The 16929-nt window shown below is 37.9% G+C and overlaps 5 protein-coding genes across 12 annotated transcripts in view; 4 read left to right on the top strand and 1 right to left on the bottom strand.

Moving 5' to 3' along the window:
- Positions 1-16929, top strand: part of LOC129789858 (serine/arginine repetitive matrix protein 1-like) — a 982101-nt gene that overhangs the window by 525003 nt on the left and 440169 nt on the right. The window lies entirely within an intron of this gene.
- LOC129791241 (fatty acid synthase-like) overlaps positions 1-16929 on the top strand; it is a 1176504-nt gene that overhangs the window by 1049499 nt on the left and 110076 nt on the right. The window lies entirely within an intron of this gene.
- Positions 1-16929, top strand: part of LOC129789856 (glutamine-dependent NAD(+) synthetase) — a 932624-nt gene that overhangs the window by 805619 nt on the left and 110076 nt on the right. The gene's annotated exons all lie outside the window — the stretch shown is intronic.
- Positions 1-16929, bottom strand: part of LOC129789960 (pupal cuticle protein) — a 1201887-nt gene that overhangs the window by 1112194 nt on the left and 72764 nt on the right. The window lies entirely within an intron of this gene.
- LOC129789933 (protein rolling stone) overlaps positions 10820-16929 on the top strand; it is a 40694-nt gene continuing 34584 nt past the window's right edge. Inside the window, exon 1 of the mRNA XM_055827066.1 lies at positions 10820-11262. The gene's annotated coding sequence lies outside the window, so the exon portion shown is untranslated. The remainder of the gene's footprint in view (positions 11263-16929) is intronic.

The raw sequence follows: 16929 nt of genomic DNA, 5'->3' as shown, positions 1-16929 counted from the left end.
TCGATGATTAACTCATGAGTGGATTTTTTTTTACAAAATCTGGCTTAAATATCTTAGGTACAATAGGTTTAAGTTTATTATTCTGACCTAAATACTTCTAAACCAGGCCTTTTTTTTTAGGGTCGACCTTAAATTGTTTGAGGATTAGGCCTTAAATTTTTAAGATAGACCTATATTTTTTGACCTAACAATTTTTTAAAGTCAGGTTTAATAGTTAGGATTACTTTTTTATGTCAGACATTAGGTTTTTAAGCTAGATCCTAATTTTCATAGCCCGGAATTTAACCTTTTTTTCAATTTTATTTTTTTTTAAACTGGCTTTAGGCTCATCAGATTTTAATATTAAGTGAGGCTGATTTTTATGAATTTCTATAATTAATCCTGATTCAGCCTCATGTAACCTTAAAGCCATAAGAGCTTGATCTAAACAAAACTGAGGTTTAAGCTAAAAACTAAAGATAAAAAAAACGTATTAGTCCGAACTTAATAACTGTGAATTTTAAGGAAAATCCGGACACAAATTTAATTTTAAAAAAATTAAATTTTTTCTTATTAGTTCTTAAGAAAGAATTCAAGAAGAATGATTAAGAAAGATGAAAGAATAGAATTTCTATGAAATAAGAATCTCTATAAAACAGAATTTCTATAAAAAATAAATTCTATAAAATTCTAACAATTTATTAGTTATTTCTCTTTCCAAAAAATACTTAATTACCTCCTGAATTGCAATAGCTGTGACCTACAGCCTAGACCATCGAGTTACCAAGAAGAATATTCTCAAACAGGGTGGGTCCGTGTGAGCTGAAAAAAGTGCACTGGAAAGATGTAAGCAACCTTGAGCCACATATCAGGGATCTTTTCCCCTCATTTGCAAGGTTATCTCCCTCCCCTTTGCCCCCACGAGGCACTCACAGCAGCACAAACCATCCTGGAAAGAATTTTTCCCACCACCCAAGTCCGCACCCAAAATTCCCCGACAACTCCCAGCGGTGGTCTCTTTTGGGATGCTGTGTAGGCATCTGACCTTGACCGCGACTTGCCATTGTTTCGCCTCATCCACTGGAGCCCATTGGAGATTGCAAATAAATCCCTTTGTGTGTCTCTCTGACCGTTTCGTTACGCGCGAAATCCGGGAACGAATCGATGTGAAATGAGATGAAAAAAAAAGAAAAAGGGAAAAAAATCCGCGGAGGAATGCTCAGTGGCGCACGAAGAAGTTCTTGCAGAGTTTTCAGCGCGTCACAGCCAATTCTTTGGTAGAGGAGATGAGAAATTCTAGGGGTGTCCTTAGGTGAATGATGATGCTTCCTGGAAAAAAAGGAGTCACAATGAGAGCCGATTCCACGTCTGCGCAATTCGTTGGCTCTCTTGGCGCAAGAAATTAATGAGAGAATGAGAAAATGGAAGGATATCCTGGGAGAACGGAATAACACGCATGAGACTTCCTGATTAAATGTCCTTGAGGAAAAGTCGTTAGAAATTCGATTTAAAAATTTCGTTTTAGTGCTAGTAGTCAGCTGTTCTAGGCATTCAAGCTAAAAATCATTCTAGAGATACTTTATTTAATGATTTATATTATTAGAGAATTTTCAAACATAGAACATCACGTGATTACACCAAAAAGAACATAAATAAATAAAAATAAAAAAAATTGAATTAATTAAAATAAAACATTCAGTCACATCATGTAAATCTTAATTCCTTTTCTATTACATTTTACATATACATATATGAAGCAAATGAATTTAAAAATATTTTCACTTCAATTCACAACCATTAAACATTTCAATGACGAAATTAAATAAATGAAGACGTAATAAAGTGTCTGAAAATTAATAATAACTCTCAATAATATTTTATTAAGGCACGTGCTAAGACATAAAGTTTTCTTTTCCAAGTCAGACTTATATTAGAAAAAAAATTTTAAACACAAAAAGTTTCTACTTTAAACCTTAAGACTAATCACAAATAATATTTTTTTTATATAGTTAAAGAAAATTGTAATATGAAAAACTTTAAAAACTTAAATTGAAAAATTAACATTTTGGATTCTCCTTAAAATAAAGAAAGAAAAACAATAAATTGGCGAGTTTGCAAAAAAAAATTTAAGTCCTAACACTTATGACTATTAACCCAACGAGACCTACTTTCCCAAATGCTGCCCTATGTCGAAATAATTTCCAAAATATGTCGAAAGTAGCTGCCCTAATTTGGAAGGAAATCATCTTTCGAAATATATTCGGCATATTTCCTTATCAAGCAGCCCAATTTCTGCCCTATTTTTAAGTAAAAAAATTGGGCAGCCCAAGTGGAAAATATTTCGAAAAAGTTTCGACCCTCTTTCCAATAGGAAATTGGGTGTCGACAGTCTGTCGAAATTTTTCCTTCCTCCATTTCCTTAAATATTGGGAAAAAATAAGGCAACTTGTCGACTAATATTCGACATGCTTTCGACAATCTTCCCAATTTTTGCCCTATTTCTTCCCAATTTCTGCCCTTCTCCAGATTTTTGATTTCATATTTTGTCAACAGATGGACTTTAAGGTTTTGAGGTTAATGAGCTCAATGGCGTACTTATTCGTGCGCGGCAAATCAAAAATTTACTTGCTAAAATTAAATTCGATTTATTAATTATCTGATACTTTTGCATCCAAAATAAGTTGACCAACATGTTTCAGGATGTGTAAAGAAATTTTAAAAATACTTTCAACAAGGTTTTGGGAAATTTCATTTTTTATGTGCAATTAAAATATAATTAAAATATTTGAATTTGTGAAATGCAATGGCATTTTATCGCCTATGGCAAATATTCATGACGGGAAAAGGGTGTGGCATGGTTTTCCAAAGACCAAGCGTCAGGATAAGTCGCAATATAAAAATATTAATATTTATTAATATCGTGTTCCATTTTGTCTTGGCATTTTATTGTTGTCATGTAAAATAACGCCATGGAGGCCCCAATATAATCATGTGATGTGTGAAAAGAGTAGAAGAATATAAAAATATGTTGTTTGAATTGAATATCATTGGAGAGAAAGAGAAGAATAATGAGGAAATCAAGGCAATACATGTCGACATACTTTCGAAAATTTTCCCTATTTCTGCCCTATTTCGACGGTCCGTCGAAATATGGTCGGCCACGTTTCGACAAAGCTTCCCAATTGGGCAGAAATAGGTGTGGCGCCCTGAGTAGGGGGGCGCCACAGGGCTTTGGTCAACTCCCCACAGTAACCTCCACCCTCGTTGTCCTCAACTAAAACTACAGAGCACTTTGAGCTTGCAGCCATACCCGCACAAGGCTGAGCTCCGACTAACTCTACTCTCATCAGCACTCCTTTCTACTCTCCCATCTAATTGCTTTCTCAGTGCTCTCCTATATTCTCTTGAGGATTCTCGTACTCTCTCTCACCTATTTGAGGGTTTGTAACCTGGGGGCAGAAGCCGTTGCCGAGGGAAGGGCAGCCGTTACAGTTACCGCCAATCTAAGGGTACTCACTCTATGAGCTAGGTTAATATTCGCTGGATAGTGAGTCGGGCGCTACATTCGGCCGTTCCTGACACTGCCGTCGTCCCCGACGGCTGCAAGTGATATTTCAAGGAAATCATTTTACCGCATTAATTTACAATGTCAGGATTAAACTACGCGTAATACCAACCCCGAATTTACTGGCCATTTTCCGCAACTACTCCCATACCCAAGACGTGAGGACTGCTCATGTGCTAACACTAACGGAACGTTCCGCACATGAGTATGATTCGCCGTGTTGTCCGCAGATCTCGCTGTCGTGGAATACTCTTTGTAGCTGCCAGTCGATTGGTGTCTGCTGCATGACGTTCTCGTAATAATCGTTTTCTGCGGCTGACTGCTTTCTTTAACGGCACGCTTACCCCTTCGTGGGTATCTGCCGCACAACAGACCTTCATGTGTGTTGTGAGTTGTCTCATGGCCCCTCGACGACTACGGCACGCTTACCCCTTGGTGGGTATCTGCCGCACAACAGACCTTCACGTGTGTTGTGTATTCTTTCATGGCGCGTTGCGTTCAATCAGCGGTGTTGGCCCCTCGACGACTTATCTTCTCTCGACTACGGCACGCTTACCCATTGGTGGGTATCTGCCGCACAACAGACCTTCATGTGTGTTGTGTATTCTTTGGCGCCTCTAAACTGCTTCGTTGTACTGCTGCTTACTGGTTTACTGCGTTCTTACTGCGGCCAGGGTTGTCATTCGATCTGCTTTCTTTCATGCTGCCTCGTATTCTGCCACTCACGGGCACATTGGATCTCAATACACACCGTGCTCACGACGGGAGATCTTCAGTCGTCTGGGCCATTCACTTTGGGTGTTCTACTTCTTGCTTTGCCGCTTATATCTGCAACCTGCTAAAGAATCAACGATTATTTCAAGTCATACCTCACCATCTCAGAGACGGGCCTCTTCTCTCTCATGTTGTGGGTCTCACGCCCAACTGCCCTCATCAACACCAACAATTTGGGGCCTAAATGAATCTGCATTATACTACCGCATAAGACTTCTTCAAGTCGACTCATAAGCAAGAATGAGATAATAACTGCAAAATTTACTCAAACTTCATTCACCTGCATTATTCATCGTCTGCTACTCTTTTACCTTCTTGTTCTTCGTCAGAATCTAGCAGAGAACCTGGAATTTCACAACGCTTACCCACTCCAACTGGTACCTGTGAACAGTCGCGAGATGTACCACTCAAACATCTCCTGCCCTGGGGAATGGTGGATACCATTGGCCTCACCCAACTACCGGAACCGGTTTACCGCGAACAATGTTGCTTGCCACTCGCAAACACGCCGAGATATCTGAAAAACTGCACCATCTCCTCGAACACCTGGATAGCATTCCTCACTATAGCTGCAATCACTGCTCTCAACACCTTGCACCTCATGAAAGCATGAATCTCTCCCACGATAAGCTTCCACACTGGCTGGAAGATCACTGCTTCCTTGAATTCTGTAAGACTCCTCCTTTTTTAGTTTCTCACTGCCACAGCATCTTTGTCCTCTTCTGCATTATCAACGGCTGGGAGATATTCGTACCATCCTTCATAAACCTCCGGAAACATCAGTCCATCTTTGACATGCTTGAAATAAGGAATTGGGGCCCTACAGGGCAGCCGCATGATGATCTTGTTCTCCTCCAATTTAGTTGACATGGAACCAATCCTGGCAACTCCAAACTCCGTAGCACTTAATGCAACCGTCTCACGGTGTTCATTGAATGCATCTACTGCCATAGGACTCAACACTACCGCCCCGTGTTTATTCAACACGGCCTCCACTGTCGTTTGCATCTCACTGGTCGCATCATCTCCGAATTTCAAGTCCTTCTCCAAGACTTGCACACATCCTTATTGGCAGCGATTTCCTCATCACAGACGTTTCAACTCGCATTTTCAACCTCCGAACTGCTGCACATCTGTCCCACCAGTAAAGCCACGACAGTGACACTGACACAACTTTGAGGTTCATTCATCATCGCGTGTACGCCAGCGCCGTTTTCTCGCTTCACAGTCGTTGCTACCTTTGGTCCACTATCAGCTCTGCAAATCTACCACGGCATCCTTCAGGTCTTCTAGTTTATGAAAGTCCCCTCTCATTGTTTCTTGACCACCCGTTTGTCTTCCTTCTGCACACTTCTTTTCATTTTCTCATTCAACCACAGTTTTTCCTCACGTGAGACTTCCTTCCGTGCTGACCATCACCAACCTGCGTGCATGACACTCTCGCAACCATCTTTTCTTCGAGCTACTTGTCTTTGCTCCTGCTGCCACCGAATAACACCTTGTTCCATTCATTTGCCATCTTTGTCTTCTTTCTTCTCCATCCGTGGCATCTTCAACTTAGCAACCGTCATTTTTCACATTTCCCCGTGGATGCTGTGATCAACAACCTTTAAGTTTCATCTGGGCTCCTGAGATTTTCTCTGCTCCTTACTGTCGTTCACGTCCACAACACTTCCACTTACATTGACATTCACATGACTCATCAATGTACTTCACCACCTCAGATCCTTTCCAACGCTTCAGCTCACAGCCTCCTCCTCAACTGCTTCCGCTCATCTAGGCACGTGTTGTTGCTGAGGCTCGCTTTCCACTTTGCCACCCTTTCAGACAATAGGTTTTCCCGTGGCCATACTGTGATGCAAGAGCCTCCAAACATGCTCGTCCTGAACACCAATCCGGGACTCTTCTTCTTTCCATCCGGTATCTCAGCAGCTCCACTCCCGTTCGATTGATGTGATTTACCCTCTGTATTTCTCTAGGCTTTTATCACTTCACTCTTCACATTGGTCACAATCCTCATTCCATACCGAACCTCCGCTATCCTTTCTCCCAAATTTGCACCTTTCAGCAAGACTCCTTGGGCCAAGCACAAACCAATTCCTCGACAGAACAACAGATGTGACACTGGAATCTCTTCTTTGCTCTACCCGCTACATTGTCGCTCTTTTCATTCACTATACGGCGATCAGCCCAGCAACCGTGACAAACTAACCAACTGGCGCCACACCGATTTTCATTGCACCCATACTTAAGCAAGCAAACATTGATACGCTCCCCAACAGCTGCGACACCCTAAAGACTCGACTCAAGCTATTTTCCACTGCTCCCGAACCTATGCAAACAAACATTGAAACTTTCTTCAACAACTGCGACACGCTGAATGACTCGTGTCACGCCAATCTCCGCTGCGCCTTTATCTATACAAGGAAACATTGATGTTTTCAAATTTTGGATAATATCTCCGGATGTGCTCAAGATTGATGTAAGATTGGAATCCTGAATACAGCTGCAGCATATCTTGTGAGAATCTTGAAGTTCAATTGGATTTCTTGGGTAAAAGCCATTTTCCCGAAACAGTTCTCCTCCGCGGATTCACTACGCCATTTCTTGCCTTCCCGCAGCTTCCAATGGCTGTCGATCTCACCCGGAAAGAATTCCTTAAAAGCTTCTCTAATTATTTCCCACGTATGCAGGTTGCGTCTCATCCCTTCGAACCATGATTTAGCTGCTCCTTTCAACCGCATGCTCGCCACTAGAATCGCATGCTCATCCTGGACGCCACCTTGGTGGAGGATTCCACTCTCGGTGTCCAACCATGCGACAACGGATAACGTCCTTTTATCGCTCGATTCAGAACGGGACACAAGCTTCTCAACCTCCCGCAATCTCAGTGCCAATCCCGTCACTTTTTCTGCCTTGAATTCTTTGCCAATCGTCACAGCAGTAAGCACTGCCTTCGCAGGTGTTTCTATCACAGGTGTTTCTATCGCAAGTGTCTCTACCACGGGTGCTGCTACTGTAGGGGCTGCTCGGGCTGCTACTACTGGCACTGCTACCATGGGTGCTTCCACTCCGAATGCTGCTATCGGGAGCTTCTCCATCGCTCCATGCCCCTCCTGACGCTCCTCATCCATTTCTGCAAAAATATCACACAAATTCGTCACATTTTCCTTCTCACTCACAACCACGGTCAGCCATAGCACCTCCTGCTCTAAATTTCTCACCTATTTTCGCTTTTCCTCACTTTTTTTTTCACTGTTTTTCCTTCAATTTTCCTTCACACTGGCGTGTTTTCTTTACAAACCAAACAAACTGACAGATTTCTTGATCGCCGCGCCTCTGTTGACTTTTCGCCGAAAAAATTTTTCGAACACTGCGCCGAAAATCTCGCGAGGGGATAAACACAAAATTTCATGGGACATTTCATTTATTTCTGTGGACATTTTCCTAATTTTATTTCTGCGCCTTTATCATTTTTCATCTCTGCGATTTTTATACTGGATTTTTAAGGGGGTTTAATTACTTTCCAAGTGACGTTTTCAACCGCTATTTTCATTGAATTTTTTTTTTTTTTTTTCTTCTGGAATTTTCCTTGAATTAATTTCTCAACTCGCGAAGTTTTGGAAATCTTTCAAACCGCGTTTCCCCTACTTTTGGTTTATAATTTTTGTGCAAATTTCTTTCAATATTTTTCCAGGAATTTTTCTTAATTATTTTCCAAGTCACGAAATTTTGGGAATTTTCACACCGCGGCGGTTAATTTAAATTTTGGAGGGACATTTTTCTTCGGTGCCGCAGAACACCGCGCAACTTTACTCATGTCATGAAAATAGTTTTATGGGGGCGCTTTTCACCGCGTTATTTCACCCTCGGGCAGCCTTTATTGCACAAAATATCTCCCCACTTACTCTACTGGCTGCAAAAATGCCCACAAAATACGGGAATTTACTCACTTTCATGATTTTCAGCTGCTTGATGAAATCTTCTGGAAAGATAAAAGAATTTTCCCCGCTCACGGGACATTTTCATGCATTCTTTCAGGCCATACGCGCCTTCCGCACTGTTCGGGGTACCCCTCATTCACGCACATTCACGCAGAATTGCAAATACATAACATTTTTCATAGAAAATTTTCACCCAATCCGCCTCTGCTGCCCGGCGATCTCCCTGAACATGTTGCGACACGTTCACTCCGACGCCCTTGATGCCTCCGCAAATTCGGTGCTCCGCTGCCGCCGATTTCACTGCAACTCCCCTCCGGATGCTCCGCAGACGCTCCGCGATGGTTCCTGCTGGTTCTGGGGTGCTTCCAATGGGGGTCCCTCGCAGTCCACTTCTGTGGGCGTGGGTTCGAATCCCACTTCTGATATGTGGCGCCCTGAGTAGGGGGGCGCCACAGGGCTTTGGTCAACTCCCCACAGTAACCTCCACCCTCGTTGTCCTCAACTAAAACTACAGAGCACTTTGAGCTTGCAGCCATACCCGCACAAGGCTGAGCTCCGACTAACTCTACTCTCATCAGCACTCCTTTCTACTCTCCCATCTAATTGCTTTCTCAGTGCTCTCCTATATTCTCTTGAGGATTCTCGTACTCTCTCTCACCTATTTGAGGGTTTGTAACCTGGGGGCAGAAGCCGTTGCCGAGGGAAGGGCAGCCGTTACAGTTACCGCCAATCTAAGGGTACTCACTCTATGAGCTAGGTTAATATTCGCTGGATAGTGAGTCGGGCGCTACATAGGGAAGATGCTTTCGACGAACTTTCGACAGAAAAATTGGGATTTTTATTCCCCATTTTTCGTCAAGGCGTCGAAATTTTGACCAATTCTCGCCGTATCCCTGCCGACGGATTTTCGAAAATTTTCCCTATTTTCAAGCGATTTCTCTCCTTGGGAAATCGTCAAATATCCGAAACATATTATGACTTAACTTCTTAGATTTTAATATTAACTTCTTAAGATTTCCATGAAAGCTTTAAAATATTATCAAGAAAAATAAGAACTTTAAGAACTTTTAAGAATTTTCCTGTAAAACAAACATCATAACTTAATCTATTTTAATAAATTTCTTACACATTAAAAATCCATAATAAGCAGAATTAAATTTTCAACAATTTCTACGAGAGAAAAATCATTCATGCTCATTTTTATTAATTCGGTTAGTTTATTGGATCCAAACCAATTTAGACAATTGCCCAGGAGGACAGTTTATAATGAATGGCAGAGATCGCAGGGCAAGCATTTTGATCCGAAAGTCTCCTCTTATCAAATTAAATCTGCATCCAAGTGGAGCAATTATTCAAATGGGCGGCGCTATTAATCATCATCTTCATCAATTCTCAGACAGGTCAGTGACGTATGGGCATGGAAATACGTATATAAATAATTGGTGGATTGACAAACGGGAATTGTATATTTGCAAATTATCACACGCACGGTAAATTAAATCTGCGGCAGTTCATTCAATTGAATCCTCGAGTGACTTCTTTGGCCGCTCGTGTGAATCGTGTAACACCAGGGGAAGGGGCATACAACTGACGGAAACTTTATGTTAAAAGGGGAATTTTGTGTCTAATTTATTTTATAACTGAATTTTTAATTATTCGGAATAATTGATTTATTCCTTTCACCAAAATCAGTTTTTTTCGTGCATCCTAAAGTATTCTGAGAATCTGCAAGAATCATTTGATTCTTGAAGTTTGTGAAATGAAAAATTATTGCTGTAGCGAAACTCTTGAACTACAGATTGATACATAGATTGTTTCGTAGGTTTTAGGAATCACAAGAGTTTGAGCAGAAAAATATATTCTATTCTTATATTTTAAATTTTCCAAGCCTTGATTAATTCTAAATTGAATAAATCAAAAATTTTGAAAGGTTTCGCAATTCACGAATCTTTTGAATCCCAAGAAAATAATTTTTAGTTTTTTTTTTCTTGAGCCAAGCTTTTACCTCAAGAATCAATTCAAGATATTCTTAAAACTGATTCATAGATTACTTAATATTATTTCTAAGCCTAAGAAATCGTAGAAAAAATGTTTTAGAAAGACTTGAGATTCAGGAATCAGAATCTGAGATTCATGTTTATTGAGAAAAATCTATTTTTTTAATATTAAGAAAATAGTCTAAAGATTTTTTAAACGAATCCTTTCATGATTATGCGGAATATTTACTTATGATTCTTTTTCCTTTTCTATAAACTCTACTTTTTTAAATTTATTTTGACAATGGAAATGAACCAAAAAATTCTCAAACTCAAATGGAAAGATTTATTCCGTTTCTTGAGAAATTATTCCGTTTTCTTGGCAATATAAGGAGAAGATGCGCTTTTTCGGAACAGATGGCACCCCCCTTTGAGTTTTGCTCTCGCAAACATTAGGACCGTTTTGTGAGTGAGACAACGCACCTGTGGGAGTGAGATGGACTGCAACATTGTGTGGAGCGGAGAAATTGAGATCGATGGCAAACGACGAGCTCCCGTGCCGGCAAAGGCTCTCTCAGTGAACCCCAAAGTAGCCAATTCTGACAGACGGCACAGAACTTTCGAGCAGAACGCACGGATTCGCCTCGTGCGCGCTCACCTCCCAGAAACGGTGGTCTCTTCTGCATTTTTTCTGGGCCATCTTCCGTGTGCCTCGCGGATCTCTGAGTGGCCAAAAAAAGTGTGGTGCAGGTGGTTTGCATGCAGTTCTCGCGCACTAGAATGAAATTCACCTTCAAGTGATTCCCAAATTTGGAATATACAACGCTGAGAAAAAAATAAAAGAATATTTTTTTAATGAATTAAAACCGGAAGTGTGTGCTCACAGTGGTGGAAAAGAAAGTTTAGCAGAGAGAGAGAGCGAGGAAAAAACCCCGAAAAGTGTGCTCAAGGTGATTGCCCAACGGTGCAAATAGACGAGAATTGAGCAGAGGAAAAATACATCGGGCGGAAAAAGGAATTGCAGGTAAAGGAAACTCCCATGAGATGCCTTGAGAGCCCATCCTCTCGGAAGGTCCTTGAAACTTCTTCAAGGTGTGCGCCAGATAATCTCGTGTGCATTTTCTTATCAAACGCGCAAACATGAGTTTCTCATTGCGACAATGCTCGTCTTGAGCCTATTTTGCTAAAATCCTTTCTTCCCTGAATTCGGTTGTTCGCACAAAAAAGGACTTTCAGTTTATGTTTCGGGGGTCCTTTTGTTGGGAGTTTGCGAATTCCATCTTGTCGAAGGGGAAGAACAATGGCCTTCAGGGGATTCAGTACCACGTTTTGTCCGTAAAATTGTCGTGAAAAATTGATAAATTTCCGAAGGACAGCCCCAGCATCAAGTCCTTGTCATTTTTCATTTAAAGGGATGATGGGCAGATTTTTTTCTACGAAAGAAATGGTGGGAAAAAACGCCGCAAGGGGTGGATGAGTAATGGAATAAAAATTTGACGATTTATTTATTTTTAATTTACAAAGTTTAGTACTTGATTTACTGAAATTGAGAGAAATATTGTAAATTGATTTAATTGTTTTGTCTTGTGGTAAATCTTCATTCATATCTTTATTCTGTCAGCACATTTATTTATCTTGTAAGCTAAATTAAATTAATAAATTATTCTATAATACCTACAAAATTATTTACCAGAAATATTTAATTGCAAAAAATAATGTTGTTGCCTTTAAAAATAATCTTCTCACACCGGAAAATAATCTGCTGACAAAATTAAGAAATTTGCTGACAAAGTAATATAAGTTGCTTACAGAATATTTATAAAAATGCGCAGAATAAAAAATTAAACAAACAATAATTCAGTAAGGTAATACAAGTTTGTTAAGCAAAATAAAAATAAAGAATTCTGCTGATAAATTAGAATTATTTACTAAAGAGAATACATGTTTTTCATAAATTAATGATTGAAATTATGCCTGAAAAAATCAGTGAACCTTATTAATTTTTTTCTATTCATTGTTTTATTTATTTATAAAATCTCTTTACTTTTTTTCTCTGCACTTTTTCCTCTTATTTTATTATCTTGGATATTATCTTGAAAATATTTATTTCATTTACTTTTCATTGATTTTCTGTTTAACAGGAGAACGTAATAAAAAGCTATCGAAACTATATCTTATCTATTTTTTTTCGTTGTTTGTATCAGCAATTTGTATATATCAGAACTTCTAATAAAAACATTTTGTTCGACAACTGCTGATGCAAACAACGAGATTCTATTGTGAAATAGCAGAAAAAACTCATTTTCTTTAACCAATATTTCAGCCAAGAATTTTATTTAATTTGCAAATGGATTTTTCTTTCAATTCCCAAATTCTCCTACTTATTTTTCTCTTTCGTACTTTTCAACCCCTTTGGGGGTAATCAGAATAAATAATTCACTTTATTGCTCCCAAAAGACTCCCTTATGGCCATTGGAGGTGTCAGAAAAAGGAAAATTACTTGGAAAAATCCACACTTCCGGTTCTTTCTACTTTTTTTCTTTACTATTTTAATAAATTGTGATTTGAACATATAATGAAAATGACACTGCAACATTAATTCCAGACGACCCCCTTAATCCTACCCTGAAAGCCTTTTCGAGGGCGGTGCGGGAAGATGAAAAAAAAAACGAACTCTTCATGACCATGAATGTGACACATACAGATGATTCTCGAAGAGTTGCCTGGGGCGTGGGGATGGCAAAGACCATCTGGGAGGGTGGGAAGTGACAATTAACACCCCCGCGCCTGTCTTCGGCACCTTTTGGCTACGGCGCAGTGTTGGGACATAGAGGGTCATTATCGTGCGTCAGAATTAATTTTCTCACATCTCGAAAAAATATGCGCCGAGGGGTTGGGGAGTGGAGCAAACATACCGAGAGAATTTGCGCTCCAGCATGCGAATTTAATTGAATTTAAATTCATCTAAATTCCCCAAGGAAATTATTTAGAGCACACGATACCGTCCAATTATGTTGTCCATTTGGGGAGCTATATGGATGGCTAATTGAAATTGATGTCGCAGCTCCAATAAATACCGAAAAAAAAAGAGACAAATATTAGAAAAGAATTCCACGAAAAATTTCCACGTAAATTTATCAATTGACACGACCAATAGATCTGAAGAGTTTATTTTGAAATTCCATTGCAAAGTTGGGAATTTACTTGAGTTTTTTCCCTCCATTTTGCGAGTAATTAGAAAATAATCTGCTTTTGTGTACGAGTCTGATGTCTCAACAAGAGGATCCTCTTGAGAGTCTTGTGATAAAAGGAATTATATACTGTGAGAGGTTGTTGAGTAATTTAACTTTTGAAACAGATTACCTGCAATATTGCATAAAAGCGCACTACAAAGTTGGGGAGTTTATGTTTACAAACTCATATTTGTACACAATGTATTTTCCAGAAATTTTATCCACTCTCAGTGTTGAATTTCTCAGAAAATTTCCTGTTAGAGAAGTTATTTACTTGCATGGGAAGGGAATTTTTAACTCACCAGGATTTTCCTCAAATTTCTAATTTTCCACTTAAAATGAAATTAAAAGCTATATAGTATGCAAACTTTGATGAACAAGGCGAATAAAGGAATAGATATTGTTTTTCATGCTCAGACTACCCTTTTGCAACGTCATAATGCGGCGCCATATTTGTTTGAGGTATAAGTTTATTTTTAAAGTCCTGGAAAAGGATTTTAGGTTAAGTAAATAACATTCACTTAGCGTTAAGAATAAAACAATAAATTATAAGAAATCTAAAGAATTGGATTTAATAGAATGTGAATTACACGTAATTAGAGAATTGTTTTAAAAAACCTGTTATCGTCTGATGCTTATGCTGCATTGCTCCGCATGATGCAATTGGTAATCAAATTCGGATTTATTTGTTAATGTACGGATTCGGATCATTCGTCAATATTCAGATTATTTTACCAATTTAGGAATTGTTTTTCAAAAATATTTAAATTCGGTTGAAAATAAAAAGAAACTTCTTTTTAAATTTAAGAATAAAAAAAGATTTTATATTTTATTCGTGTTTTTTATTAAAAATTTATTAAATTTATTATTTATTAAAAAGTACTATAATTTCCGTAGTTCAACATTTTTCTTCGTGTTTCCCTAGAACCGAATAATTAAAATTAATTAGCATAAAAGGCACGTGAAACATAAAATTTTTATTTTAATTTTTTATTCTACACGATCTCTAATCTAAATTTAATAGAAGCTTAGAAGAAATCGTCACGCGTATTATTAATTTTAAGTAAAAAGTTTATCTCATCACTTAATTTAATAAAGAAATGCGAACATAAGCCGGATATAACCTAAACGAAGGTTTTCTTTAAATTATCATGAACTCTTGAATTCACTAGAAAAATTCTAGAGAAACAACGTTTTTTATCGATTTTTATTACTCTTTTTTTAAAAGGTTTAAAAACTCTTAATTTAAAGGTTAACAATTAAATGAGTTTCAATGTTTTTTTTGTACTCTTGACACTCTTGAGGAGTGCAGAATTATCACCTGTACAGTCAAATTCGGTTTAGATTTTTATGAGATCTTTATCGTAAAAGCTCGCGTAAGAAAACGAATTAATTAAAGTAAGTAATTAAGAAGCAAAAATACCAAAGAGATCATACGAGTGTTGAAATGTTCTTTTTTATTACCTCTTTACATGCCTGGCAGTTTAATTGACGCACCCTGTTCGTATTTCTTCAACATTGACTGCTTCCAGACCTTCCCGACAGATTTTTTTCTATTTCCTGCATTAAACAATTAATTAAAATTTCTCCCCATCTCACAGACTCTTCTTAGTTCTTTTTTCTAATGGTCATTTAATTGTGGACGCTGACCAATTTTTTTTTTAAAAACGTACAGCCTCAATGCAAGTCATTTTCTACCTGAACTTACGCGGGACTAATTATTTGGTCTGGAAACAGCTTCCTCCGCCACCGTTTTTTTTCACCCGTATTCTCTTTCTAATCCTCAACAACAGAAAATCACGTTGATTGCGTAAATAATTACGAGTCTTTTGCTCTGTGAACCGTATTATGTGTGTGTACGAAGAGAATGTTTAATAGTTGCATTTTTATTCCACTTCAAAGGGTTCTCTAACGATCTTTTGGTTTTTCTTTGCCTTGAATTTCATTTCTGTGCTGTATTTCCCGTGACCTTTTGTCCCTCATCCGCATGGGATGATGAGGGTTTTGTGGTTTTGGAAGGTACCAACAAAACATACAAAAAACATGCAGAGAAGAAGCAAAAGAATTAAAAATGATTGAAAATAATTGCTGGACATGTCTTCCTAACGATTTTTTGTTCCTTTTTGTCCGAAAATTCTATTTCTAGAGCGGAACGACTGCAATTTTCAATGAGCTGTCCCTTTTTTTGCTTTTATTTTTTTTCGTGTGTGTTGTTTCCCTCCTTTTGACCCCGATTGTCACACCCCACGGGGTATTTTCTGCACAAAATGAGGAGTTTTAGTTTTTACAATCAGGTGCATGTGTTCGTTTTGTGGTAATGCCAACCCCGCAATTTCATTCACATTTTTTTTTTATTTCACTGCAAAAGCCCCATACAATTCCCATCAGCATTCGAGGTCACAAACAATCCAATCAATGTGGTGGGCATCATCCCCCTTCATTGCAACACCCCAAAATTGCAATTGGGAACGCCACTCGAGGAATATTTTGAAGGATTATGTTGCTATCAGTGGGGGCCATAATTGCCGAATGGGCTTCAATATAGTGCAAGATTTATTGCAATTTTACCAAACATAATTTCGCATTTAATGCAAATTAATTGCGGTGGATGGTTCCAGCGAGAATTATTGACTAGGGGAAATTGTGGTTGATTAAATCCCCACAAAAGGTTAAAAGAAAGTTTAAATAAATTAATTTTTAAGAAGGAAATCTAAATATTTCTTTAGAAACTTATAAATCAAAAAATTCCTTTAGAATAATTCTATTTAGAATTTTGTTAGAAAGAAGAAGATGGCCGAAGTCTAATTTAAGGAATTTTTCTTTTAAATAAAAAGATTCTGGAGACTTTTACGAGACACCCTGTCCAGTTCAATTTTTAAAATCTAAATTTAATTTAAAGACATTAAAAAAAATCTTTTTACGAGAAAATTAAAGTTTAAGCTAAAAATTATCTAATCCTCAAAGACATGAAGTTAATCCATCCTACCCCAACTTCCCCTAATATTGACATAGTTGAAAACCAATAGAGACGATATAAATAAATTAATTAATCAGTAATAATTCAACATAATTAGTTGAATAGGTAATAGTATAAACGGTACCTAATAGAATTGATTAAAATTTTCATCAGAAAATATTCCATCCTTGACCAAAAGGACAATAATCCTCAATGCAATTAATATTTATATTTAATATACAACCTGTTAAATGCAAATTTCATGGTTATTAAATGTTTTTTAATTAGTTTCCGCAATGACCAAATCCGTACTACCGCTTGTAGGCCGAAATTTTCCTACCAAATTTGATTAATATTTTTCAACTAAAATGAAAAGAAAATATTTGTGGGGCATTTGAATAAATAATCGAGTTTTATGGGATAAATAAATGGTTATTTAAAGCAAATTTTTTGTTAAACTATCAATTAAAATTTATCTTTTCAAAGTTTATATGAAAATTTT

The sequence above is a fragment of the Lutzomyia longipalpis genome, chromosome 2 (genome assembly GCF_024334085.1).
Source record: "Lutzomyia longipalpis isolate SR_M1_2022 chromosome 2, ASM2433408v1".
Classification (NCBI taxonomy): Eukaryota; Metazoa; Arthropoda; class Insecta; order Diptera; family Psychodidae; genus Lutzomyia; species Lutzomyia longipalpis.
This window is presented reverse-complemented; position numbering and strand designations above follow the sequence as displayed.